The sequence below is a fragment of the Anabrus simplex genome, chromosome 13, assembly GCF_040414725.1.
Source record: "Anabrus simplex isolate iqAnaSimp1 chromosome 13, ASM4041472v1, whole genome shotgun sequence".
NCBI classification, from domain to species: Eukaryota; Metazoa; Arthropoda; class Insecta; order Orthoptera; family Tettigoniidae; genus Anabrus; species Anabrus simplex.
The window spans coordinates 90,560,197-90,572,987 of NC_090277.1; the positions used below are offsets into that span (position 1 = coordinate 90,560,197).

At 35.4% G+C, this 12,791-nt stretch overlaps 1 protein-coding gene across 4 annotated transcripts in view; it reads right to left on the reverse strand.

Moving 5' to 3' along the window:
- Nucleotides 1–826: 826 nt before the first annotated feature.
- Ttc7 (tetratricopeptide repeat domain 7) overlaps nucleotides 827–12,791 on the reverse strand; it is a 173,361-nt gene continuing 161,396 nt past the window's right edge. For all 4 annotated transcript variants that reach the window (XM_068230173.1, XM_068230171.1, XM_068230172.1 and 1 more), the window contains one exon: nucleotides 827–1,008. The gene's annotated coding sequence lies outside the window, so the exon portion shown is untranslated. The remainder of the gene's footprint in view (nucleotides 1,009–12,791) is intronic.

Consider the following 12,791-nt stretch of genomic DNA (forward strand, 5'->3'; position numbering starts at 1 on the left):
TTAAATTTTAGAAATTTGCCGATAAATGTTCGTAAGTAATGAACTCTCATTGCGAACTGCTGTATCTACGACCGGTCTTGCAGATATTCATTTTTATCGACTGCCTTATAGATCGCGGAACTGAATACACAGTGTGCACCGCTTTGTGAACATTTGTGTGGAGAATATACAGCGCTATCAAGCAAATGAGAAGGAAACTACGATAGTCAAGTTCTCAGAAGCATTTAAACGTTTATTGGAGAGCTCTTCCGGTGCCATTTCACATTTTTCGCACCAAGTGGTGTATATTTTGTGATTATTAGCGCAATAAATCAGATTTTGTGATATTTCGCGATTTCATTTTGCTAAAATACTGTATTTTTAGTACCTGGGAAGTCGTATATAGACAAGAAAGAAGATATCAAAAAACTTGTGCATATCGTTATTAAACGTAAGGAACTTCATCTTTTGGTCCGTATTGAACTGAGATCACAATTAAATTAGAATCTAGCGGGTTCCACCTTTTCAATACAAAATACAATGTTGTTGGATGGTATTTACAACATTATTTATTACAGGATAAATAAATAAATAATGTTGTAAATACCATCCAACAACATTGTATTTTGTATTGAAAAGGTGGAACCCGCTATATTCTAATTTTATTGTCATATCGTTATTACCAAAAAATACGGCCCCTACTAATCATCCTTTCTGTCTTTAAATGTACTTCCTTAAATGTTTGGTGTTCCTTGAGGTATGTTAAAATCATGACTACATGTAAAGCTTCTTTGGAAAGAAGGAATGAACATGCAATAAAAGACCCTTTTTTTTTTTTTTTTTGTAATATTCACATTTTTAAAAGTAAATTTATTACACATATACAACATTTACACTACGTACAATAGCCACTTCAAAAATACATATCTCGGGCTGTGAATGTGACTCGTTCCATTGGCACAATGAAGTCTGCATCAGCGGTGATGTTTAAAAATGGAATGTTTCTTATAATATAGGTCTTTATTGGGCCTGGAACAAGGGAAACATATCTTTAAGTCAAAAATAATAGAGATGGAAATTTTGGATTTCAAACTATTAACAGCATGCAATGTTACAAAGACCTTACAATATCAGTACAACAATAGATGGCAACAGCTGACTGTGAAACTCCATTTTATCATACACTGTACCATGGAAATACTTTCTCTTCTTGGAGATAAAATAGTTTAAAATATGAGAAATAGCAGTGCCTTTCAAAAAAAAAAAAAAAAAAAAGTCTCCTGAATTCTATGGTCAGAAGTAAAGACTGAGTAGGGTATCAGAATCATTGCACCCATATTCCAAGATCAATGTCAGTCATCAGTTTTCTACCCCTTCTAATAGCTCACAGTTTGTTCAAAGGTCTACACCATCTTAGCAGCATGTTACAATATCTACTCATCAATATGATGAAAAGGACCTTGTAACTATTTGACCTGGGTAAGAGAAAAGGGTGATTATTTTATTTATTTAGTGTGCGACATTATACAAAGCACATACATTTTGGAAACGAGCAATACTATTAAATAAATAACAGAAAACAGCTAGCCTATGAGTACTCCCAACCGAGCTCGATAGCTGCAGGTGCTTAAGTGCGGCCAGTATCCAGTTTTCGGGAGATAGTAGGTTCGAACCCCACTGTCGGCAGCCCTGAAAATGGTTTTCCGTGGTTTCCCATTTTCACACCAGGCAAATGCTGGGGCTGTACCTTAATTAAGGCCACGGCCGCTTCCTTCCCACTCCTAGCCCTTTCCTGTCCCATCGTCGCCGTAAGACCAATCTGTTACAAGTGATGAAAATCATTTTTATCCGTATTGAAAATTTAGTTAAGTATATAGGAAAATATTTAAAATTTTATTTCCACCTATTCAATACAATATAAGATATTGACATTTAACTTAAAACATTTTTCAAAAGTGAGACATGTTTCGCCTCATATCTTGAGGCATCTTCAGTCACTAATCAAAATCTTATTATTTCTGTCAGACAATGTTTCCAAATATTCTACAGTTATACAAATGTTCATGAAATAACTAAAACTCTATTGTAGTGATGAAAACATGTGTTGTTCACTTGATGAAAAGGACGTCATAAGGTGGTACAGTATTACAGAAGATGGCTTGAAGCCTTAGTCAGTATTAAATTTCAAATACATAGTGGAAAGCATATAAAATCATTTCATTAAAAATATACAATACATTTAAATGATATTAAAATAGTAGGTTCTTAGGTGGTACACTTAAAAATGGAGGTATCTTATAATTATGAGTGACAGTTGATGGCTTAAAGCCGTAGTCATTGATGCATAGGTAGAATAACACGTTAATATGAGATCCAAGATTACATTAATGAACATAAAAGATAAAGAAAAAACATTCCAAAATGCTGGGCAATTGTTGTTGACGCCAGCGTATATTTGCCCGTAATATTTAATGGTCAAACAGTTAGTTTAGCGAGATTGTGTTTACACGAAGTTTAAAGTTGGCTTAAATTTATTTTGAATCATCGGAGTAAGTTTGTAGAGATGATGATAAGCAGTTATTCTCTACGTTGGTAAGATTTGACATGAGGTTGAATAGCTGTTGTTTTCATAACTGATTGACAATTATTTTCAAAGTGTTGATATTGGAAATTTTATCTTATTGACGAATGTTGTGGAAGTTTGATGGGGCTGTTGAAATAATGTTGTAGATTGGTTGGTTCTGAAATGAAGAAAAAACTGTATTAATTTTGATGAGAATGGAAGAAAAAACTTGGGAAGGTTTTGTAAAAGTGTTGATGAAAAGAGGATGTTTGTGCTTACCTATGGCGTTGTTGGCCTGTTTGACTTGTTGTGAGAATCGTTGTCAGGATACTAGTGGTCGCTAACGTTTTTACTCCTTGTGTTGTACGCATGTCGTCTGTTTGGAGGGGGCGGGGCTGTAGGTTTGTGATTGGCGCACGGAAGGGAGTTGTGTATGGTGGGGGAAGCGGAGGGGTGTGAAGCATTTTTAGGCTTAAGATTGGCCCGTGGAGGTGAGTTACGTAAATTGGGAGGGGAAGGGGGGTGTGATGTGTTTGTTGACGTGGAAGGAGTGTTTATTAAAACTGTAAAGAAAATACTGAAGAAATTTTTGTCCTGAAAGTTTACCTTATCAAACAATGCCACCAATTGGTCATATAAAGGGCTTCTATTGTCTATTGGATCATTTACATTTTTATTAGCATTGAATTTTTGATCCAAAAATATATATAAATTCTCAAATTCCGTCATGAGTCTACCTTTTTTTAATCTTTTTAAAATTTGAAGGTGCTGTTCAATTGTGGTAAAATTGTGCCCAGTTTGCTGGGTGTTTATTATGTTTCTGAGCATTGAAATGTTCAGAGTACCTAGTTATGAAGCTTCTTCCTGTTTGTCCGATGTATGAGCTGAGGCACTCATTACATTTTAATCTATAGATACCGGAGCCTGAGTATTTATTATTTTCCGAATTTATTGAATTGTGGTTGAAGAACATTTTTTGGTTTGAATTTTGAGTTTGAAAGCTATTTTGATCTCTTGTTTTTTTTAAGGTACTGGTTATTTGATGTATGGTTGGGTTGGTGTATGTAAAGGTTGCGTACTTTGATTTTTCATTTTTTATTGGGGAGAGGTTTGTGGATAGTTTCAGTTTAACCTTATTAATTAGTTTGTCTATGATGGAAGGGTTATATCCATTGAAAGAGGCTATTCTTTTATTGTATTTATTTCTTTTTTTAAATTGATGGTTGAAAGGGGAATTTTTACAGCTCTGTATACCATACTGTAAAAAGAGGACTGTTTGTGTGATTGTGGATGTAGGGAATTTTGTTTAATAGTTGTAGGTGTGAATGTGGGCTTTCTGTAAATTTGGAAATCAAACTTGTTGAAAATTCTTGTTATTGTGATGTCAAGAAAATTAATAGAGTTATGGTTCTCATCCTCTTTAGTGAATTTGATGTTGTTATCTAGATTATTTAAATAAGTTAATATGTTCTCACTGTTGTTGAGATTTTTGTCAATTATTGCTAGCGTGTCATCGACATAGCGTAGCCATAGATTTAATCCATGGATGTTTTTTATTATTTTGTTGTTTTCGAGGTTATCTATATAAATTTCAGCAAGGATTCCTGACAAAGGATCTCCCATGGCCAGGCCTTCTTGTTTGTATATTTTATCGTTGAAAGTGAAATAGTTGTTTTGTAAGACAAAGTTTAGTACTTTTAAGAGTTCTTCTATTTCTATTTTGCTTAGACTGCTATGTTTGGAAAGATTGTTTTTTATTATTTCTATAGTTTTCTTAGAGGGAATGTTTGAATACATGTTAGTGACGTCGAAAGAGCACATTATGTGATTAGGTTTTAAGTTGAATTTTTTAAGGGTTTCACATAATTCTATTGAATTTTTAGGGTGTTTGTTAGGGAATTTAAAATGTTTTTTGAGCAATTTTTGGAGGAATTATGAAGTTTTATATGTCGGGCTATTTTGGCTGTTTATGATCGGTCGAATGGGAACGTCCTTTTTATGTACCTTAGGTAATGGTCTGACGGTGGGTAATTTGGGGTTCATATTAATGAGACTTAGGTATTCATGTTCATTAAATAAAAATGGAGAGTCTTTTAAAAGTGTTTTTAGGTTACGTTGAGTTTTTGTAGAGGGATCTTTTGGGATTATTGTGTAAGTTTCATTAGAGAAGAACTCCTCTGTTTTACGGATGTAATCTTGTTTTTTTCATTAAGACTATAGTATTGCCTTTGTCGGCTTTAGATACTATGATTTTATTAGTGTCAACTATTTTTCTTAGTTCTAGGATCTGTTTTTGTGAGCTGGAGTTATTTTTGTTAGAAATTTCTTTTACAAGAGCAGGTAATTTCTTTTTAATTTCATATTTAACATCATTCTGTTTGTCTGTTGGAATTTGTTTATTTATGTTAGCTTCAACCTCGGCTATTGTGGTAATTATATCTTCTGCTTTATGTGGGTTGGGCCAATTATATTTTAGGCCATGGTTAAACAATTGTGTTTCTTTGTCTGAAAAAGTGATGTCAGATAGATTGATTGTAGTAGGAACATTGTTCCAAGGGGAGGGGGATATTTTTATACTACTGTTCTGATTTAGCGATTTTGCTTTTTCTTCTTTTAAATATGTTAATTTGTGATTTAGAGTTTCTTGTTCAATGTAATCTGTGTTTTATATAAAATGTGTTGTTGATAAGAATTCCATTCTAGAGGTGATGACGATTGCGCGATAATCAAATGTTCGCGATAAAGTTGTGTATTCAAAAAATATTTCTTTTTATACAGTAGTTTTATTTCATTTTTGAGCCAAATGTTGTTGATTTTATTTTGAATGTCTTTAGATTTATGTTTCGAAATGTTTTTCCTTTGAGTTGATTTTAAAAACTTTGGCACTAAATTGGATCTTACACATTCTTTTAGGAACTGAATATCCTTTGAGATCTTGCTAATTTTAGATACTTGTTTTTATTAGCCTGGTTGGCTTTATTATTACAAGTGATGAAAATCAAAAACATTTGGCTCAAAAATGAAATAAAACACTGTATAAAAAGAAATCTTTTTTGAATACACAACTTTATCGCAAACATTTGATTATCGCGCAATCGTCATCACCTTTTAGAATGGAATTCTTATCAACAACACATTTTATATAAAATACAGATTACATTGAACAAAAAACAAGAAACTCTAAATCGCAAATTAATATATTTAAAAGAAGAAAAAGCAAAATCGTAAATCAGAACAGTAGTATGAAAATATCCCCCTTCCCTTGGAACAATGTTCCTACTACAATCAATCTATCTGACATCACTTTTTCAGACAAAGAAACACAACTGTTTAACCATGGCCTAAAATAATTGGCCCAACCCACATAAAGCAGAAGATATAATCACCACAATAGCCGAGGTTGAAGCTAACATAAATAAACAAATTCCAACAGACAAACAGAATGATGTTAAATATGAAATTAAAAAGAAATTACCTGCTCTTGTAAAAGAAATTTCTAACAAAAATAACTCCAGCTCACAAAAACAGATCCTAGAACTAAGAAAAAAAGTTGACACTAATAAAATCATAGTCGCTAAAGCCGACAAAGGCAATACTATAGTCTTAATGAAAAAAAAAGATTACATCTGTAAAACAGGAGTTCTTCTCTAATGAAACTTACACAATAATCCCAAAAGATCCCACTACAAAAACTCAACGTAACCTAAAAACACTTTTAAAAGATTCTCCATCTTTATTTAATGAACACGAATACGTAAGTCTCATTAATATGAACCCCAATTTACCCACCTTCAGATCATTACCTAAGGTACATAAAAAGGACATTACCATTCGACCGATCATAAACAGCCAAAATTGCTCAAAAAACATTTTAAATTCCCTAACAAACACCCTAAAAATTCAATAGAATTATGTGAAACCCTTAAAAAATTCAACTTAAAACCTAATCACATACTATGCTCTTTCGACGTCACTAACATGTATTCAAACATTCCCGCTAAGAAAACTATAGAAATAATAAAAAACAATCTTTCCAAACATAGCAGTCTAAGCAAAATAGAAATAGAAGAACTCTTAAAAGTACTAAACTTTGTCTTACAAAACAACTATTTCACTTTCAACGATAAAATATACAAACAAGAAGGCCTGGCCATGGGAGATCCTTTGTCAGGAATCCTTGCTGAAATTTATATGGATAACCTCGAAAACAACAAAATAATAAAAAACATCCGTGGATTAAATCTATGGCTACGCTATGTCGATGACACGCTAGTAATAATTGACAAAAATCTCAACAACAGTGAGAACATTAACTTATTTAAATAATCTAGATAACAACATCAAATTCACTAAAGAGGATGAGAACCGTAACTCTATTAACTTTCTTGACATCACAATAACAAGAATTTTCAACAAGTTTGATTTCCAAATTTACAGAAAGCCCACATTCACACCTACAACTATTAAACAAAATTCCCTACATCCACAATCACACAAACAGTCCTCTTTTTACAGTATGGTATACAGAGCTGTAAAAATTCCCCTTTCAACCATCAATTTTAAAAAAGAAATAAATACAATAAAAGAATAGCCTCTTTCAATGGATATAACCCCTCCATCATAGACAAACTAATTAATAAGGTTAAACTGAAACTATCCACAAACCTCTCCCCAATAAAAAAATGAAAAATCAAAGTACGCAACCTTTACATACACCAACCCAACCATACATCAAATAACCAGTACCTTAAAAAAACAAGAGATCAAAATAGCTTTCAAACTCAAAATTCAAACCAAAAAATGTTCTTCAACCACAATTCAATAAATTCGGAAAATAATAAATACTCAGGCTCTGGTATCTATAGATTAAAATGTAATGAGTGCCTCAGCTCATACATCGGACAAACAGGAAGAAGCTTCATAACTAGGTACTCCGAACATTTCAATGCTCAGAAACATAATAAACACTCAGCAATGAGCAATCACATGAAAGAAACTGGGCAGAATTTTACCACAATTGAACAGGCCCTTCAAATTTTAAAAAGATTATAAATTCTCGTTTGCAGACAGATTTCACTTTCTCTACCCTAGGCCTAGAGATACTTAGTTCACTACAAATCAAATAGTGGTCTGTATCATCGAAAAATCCCCGGAAAACTCATACATTCCTAACAGATTTCCTGAATTCGAAGTCTGTTAAGATATAGTCTATTATGGATCTGGTACCCCTAACCTGCCATACGTAGCGGTGAATAGCCTTATGCTTGAAGAATGTATTCGTAACAGCTAAACCCATCGAGGATTGTGGCAACGTTTAGTAAATTCACAGAGGCTTGCAGACTGAACGCTGAAAGGCATAACAGTCTATAATGATTATGTATGTATGTATGTATGTATGTATGTATGTATGTATGTATGTATGTATATAAATTCTCGGATTCAGTCGTGAGTCTACCTTTTTTAATATATTTTTGGATCAAAAATTCAATGCTAATAAAAATTTAAATGATCGAATAGACAATAGAAGCCCTTTATATGACCAATTAGTGGCATTGTTTGATAAAGAAAACTTTCAGGACAAAAATTTCTACAACATTTTCAATACAGTTTTAATAAACACTCCTTCCACGTCAACAAACACATCACAACCCCCCCCCCCTTCCCCTCCCAATTTACGTAACTCACCTCCACAGGCCAATCTTAGGCCTAAAAATGCTTCACATCCCTCTGCTTCCCCCACCATACACAACAACCTTTCATGCGCCAATCACAAACCTACAGCCCCGCCCCCTCCAAACAGACGACATGCGTACAACACAAGGAGTAAAAACGTTAGCGACCACTAGTATCCTGACAACGATTCTCACAACAAGTCAAACAGGCCAACAACGCCATAGGTAAGCACCAACATCCTCTTTTCATCAACACTTTTACAAAACCTTCCCAAGTTTTTTCTTCCATTCTCATCAAAATTAATACAGTTTTTTCTTCATTTCAGAACCAACCAATCTACAACATTATTTCAACAGCCCCATCAAACTTCCACAACATTCGTCAATAAGATAAAATTTCCAATATCAACACTTTGAAAATAATTGTCAATCAGTTATGAAAACAACAGCTATTCAACCTCATGTCAAATCTTACCAACGTAGAGAATAACTGCTTATCATCATCTCTACAAACTTACTCCGATGATTCAAAATAAATTTAAGCCAACTTTAAACTTCGTGTAAACACAATCTCGCTGAACCAACTGTTTGACCATTAAATATTACGGGCAAATATACGCTGGCGTTAACAACAATTGCCCAGCATTTTGGAATGTTTTTTCTTTATCTTTTATATTCATTAATGTAATCTTTTTCATATTCTTGTACCTCATATTAACGTGTTATTCTACTTATGCATCAAACTCTGACAACGGCTTTAAGCCGTCAACTGTCACTCATAATTATAAGATACCTCCATTTTTAAGTGTACCACCTAAGAACCTACTATTTTAATATCATTTAAATGTATTGTATAATTTTAATGAAATGATTTTATATGCTTTCCACTATGTATTTAAAATTTAATGTTGACTAAGGCTTCAGTATCTTCTGTAATACTGTACCATCTTATGACGTCCTTTTCATCAAGTGAACAACACATGTTTTCATCACTACAACAGAGTTTTAGTTATTTCGTGAACATTTGTATAATAGCTGTAAAATATTTGGAAACGTTGTCTGACAGAAATAATAAGGTTTTGATTAGTGACTGAAGATGCCTCAAAATAGGAGGCGAAACATGTCTCACTTTTGAAAAATGGTTTAAGTTAAATGTCAATATCTTATATTGTATTGAATAGGTGAAAATAAAATTTTAAATATTTTCCTATATACTTAGACCTATCTGTGTCGGTGCGACGTAAAACAACTAGGGAAAAAAAAAGCAGTACTCCCAGATGACAGTCAAGATTCTTCAGCTACCCAACTGCTTAAGGAGTAATACAAAGTCTTGTCTGCTGCCTCAGTAACTCCTGATGGGACATTCAAATAGTCTGCTTATTGTTTCCAACCCCACAAAATTGCTGAGGCAGCATAGCACAGTTCGTTTGCACTAAATTTTGGCTGGCCCATAATGGGAAGAGATGAAATTCTGGAGGTACAACATTTTGCCACAAGATGCCATTTCTAGAGGTGCCTTGCTAGACCTCTCCTCTTCTCAATTTTGTTCCAGGTTGAAGATCTACATTGAATAGATGATTTCTGTAGATATCGGGAATTTTATTGAAGTTAGTCGAAGTTTTAAGGTTTTCTCGTCTGAAACACCTTTTTTTTTTTTACAAGTTTATTTACGTCGCACTGACACAGGTAGGTCACATGGCGACCGTCTGAAATATCAGAATGGACAATATCTTTTTACACTGTCGATTTGGAGCGTTTTGCCTTCTGGGATGTGGAAGAAGGAGGTGGCAGTAATTATTGTTTTAAGAGGAAGTACAACTGGGCAACCACTCTCCGTTAAAAAAACCCACTTGTGTCCTTGTCCTGAGGTGATGTAGCTCTTTTCAGGCACATCGCCAATAGAGGTGAGCTGTATGTACCATTTTGACCACACATCAGCTCTCCTGACAATCTTAAATCTCTGGCATTACTGGCAATCGAACCCGGGCCTCTCAGGATGGTAGGTAATAGTGCTAACCAGTACACTATGGAGGCGGACCTGTTAACACTAATCAGAGGGGAAAAATGGAAAGCCTCTGACACTTTGAAAAATGAAGGTTGGCAGCCAAAAAATGACAAGGGCCACGAAGGGCGTAAAAATGGAAGAGTCCCTAGATGCGTAAACCTAATACTGTTGGGTCAGAGCAGTTTGGCACAAGTAAGTGGAAGCAATGCCAGGACTCAGCTAAGGGCCCCGTGGTCACCAACCCACGCTCTCAAGTTAAGAGCTCTTGGGACCCTTTTAGTCAACTCTTACGGCAGGCAGGGGATACCCATAGGGGCGGATGAAGAAGACTGCACCTGTCAAGCCAGACTGACACACAGTCTTCAGCTAGAGAGTGTAAACTCGAGTCTTCATAATTTATCTGACAGGAGTTCAGGTGCAGGCATGCACTGTACGCTTGCTTGAGCACTCCCTGAGGTGGTCTTCAAATTATAGCCCCAGAGGCTTGATGTCAAGTAAGTTAAACTGGCATTGACTAATCTTCAAATTTTAAAGTTGTTTTTCCACAGTACATTATAACATAACAATGGTTAGTGAGGGCTACTATTTACAACTTTCTTGTAGAGCTTTTGATGTTACAGTTTATTGTTTTTATGTCCGTATTGATGAAGTTCATGACTATAAAATGGGGATAATTCCACCTAATCAATACTACTTAAAAATACACTATTTGCAATACCGGTTTCGATCTGTATCAATCATCCTCAGCTGCCTTAAGAACATGACCTAAAACAACTTGTACAAATCATTGGACTTTACTTAGTTTAAGAATGTGATTAAAAAGCATGATGAACAACATTAATAACAAGTTAAAATCAATGAAATTTAAAATGTGTCCTTAGGTCCCTTATAGCACCCATTACACCTGTTGTAGTTCTATCTTCTTCATAATTGAGGTGCGCTTAAAAGTCCCGGTGTTTTGTTAGACACTTTGTATCTTGTGTGACACTTATTCTGGTGAGGTGTGGGCTTGTCAAATATAGTGCTGAAGTGTGTTGCTTTTTGTGCTAGCGGGGCTGTCTTAATGTCAGGTAAAAGATTGACTAATCTTCAAATTTGCTTGTGAAGATTGATGATGTGTTCTTTTAGGAAAGGTTTACTTGTTATTTATTATACATTGGAGTAGGTGGAATCATCTATGGCAGGGCCTCTCAGGGTGCATGCGCGTGGTGCATGCACTGTGCACGGTGCAAAAGACGACTTCACTTGGTTGACCAGAGTGCAGACCCCCACTCCTCTCTCCCTACACCTGTCTCCCCGTTCGGCCTGTCTCCGCGTTCCTCACCTTCACTGCTGTTTCTCCCCCACTGCGAAATGTTTACGTGTGGTGAGCGGAGACGCTCAGTTGTATGGGACAAGGTTACCAGTGTTATTAAAAAATTAAAAAAGTGAATTCGAAATGCACATACATGTTTGAGAGGAATGTAAACATAATTTTTAAAAAATGCAGAACCCGTAACCAAAATGAAAATGCTACAGTACTGGAACAAAACTCATTTGTGGATATAGAAGCTGTTTCAACTTCCTTAATTCTTTCTCTCTGCCGTCTCCTATGATTTCACAATAATTTTCCGAATGTAGTTTGTTGTAGTGTCTTTCAATAGATGATTTTCTTACGCACGTAATTATCGTCCCACAGATTAAGCATTTGGCGTTATTGTCACGACAAACAAACAAACAAAAATACGAAAGTTCCCAGTTCGATTGAAATGGACTTTCGGAAGTCTTTGCTTTCTTCGAAACAGGTTGCTCCATTATTATGTTGTTGTCGTGCGCTTGTCTATTTCACTGATAAACACGTCGTCTACCACCAAACGCTTCGTCGCTCTCAGCACACTACACCATCCGAGTCAAGCCGAGTTGAGGCGAAGCGTACCGATGCACAGTGCACAGAGCCTATGCACCTCGCTCTGCACGCGTGAGAGTTTGGGCGTTTGAGAGGCCCTGATCTATGGGATAGTAGTTGTGGAATCTAAATTGAAAAGAGAGAGATTGCATTTGAGAGAACATCTGTTCTGTGTGATACAAAGTGGGAGCTGTGTGTATTAGTTTACTCGCTCAGTTGGAAAGGCTAGATGCTGTCGCCCTGCTGGAAGCACATAGAGCACTGCTCCTCGTGTGGCGAGGGATAGCGCTGGGAGTAGTCGAGGTGGGGAGAGGGAGGGGCTGTGTCTTGTGGGGGACACGTTGAATGTTTTTGTTGTTGTTTATTCCTTAGGTAATGGCTTTGGAGTAATCGAGTGATTGTGTCATAAAGAATTGTTTTATCGGTTCGTTCATTTAAGTTGTGAATTGGATTAAAGTATTGGTCCATATGTATACAGAAATCCTGTGGTAATATTGAGTAAAGTGCCTTTAGGGGCTATTTTTAGGATAGCCATGTCTTTTTCAATGTTGGAAAACTTATGTCAACAATCCACTATATATTGTCCAAAGGAAGAAAACCTGTTATAGGGGCCGATGACTTAGATGTTAGGCCCCTTTAAACAACAAGCATCACCACCACCACCACCACCACCACCACCACCATCAT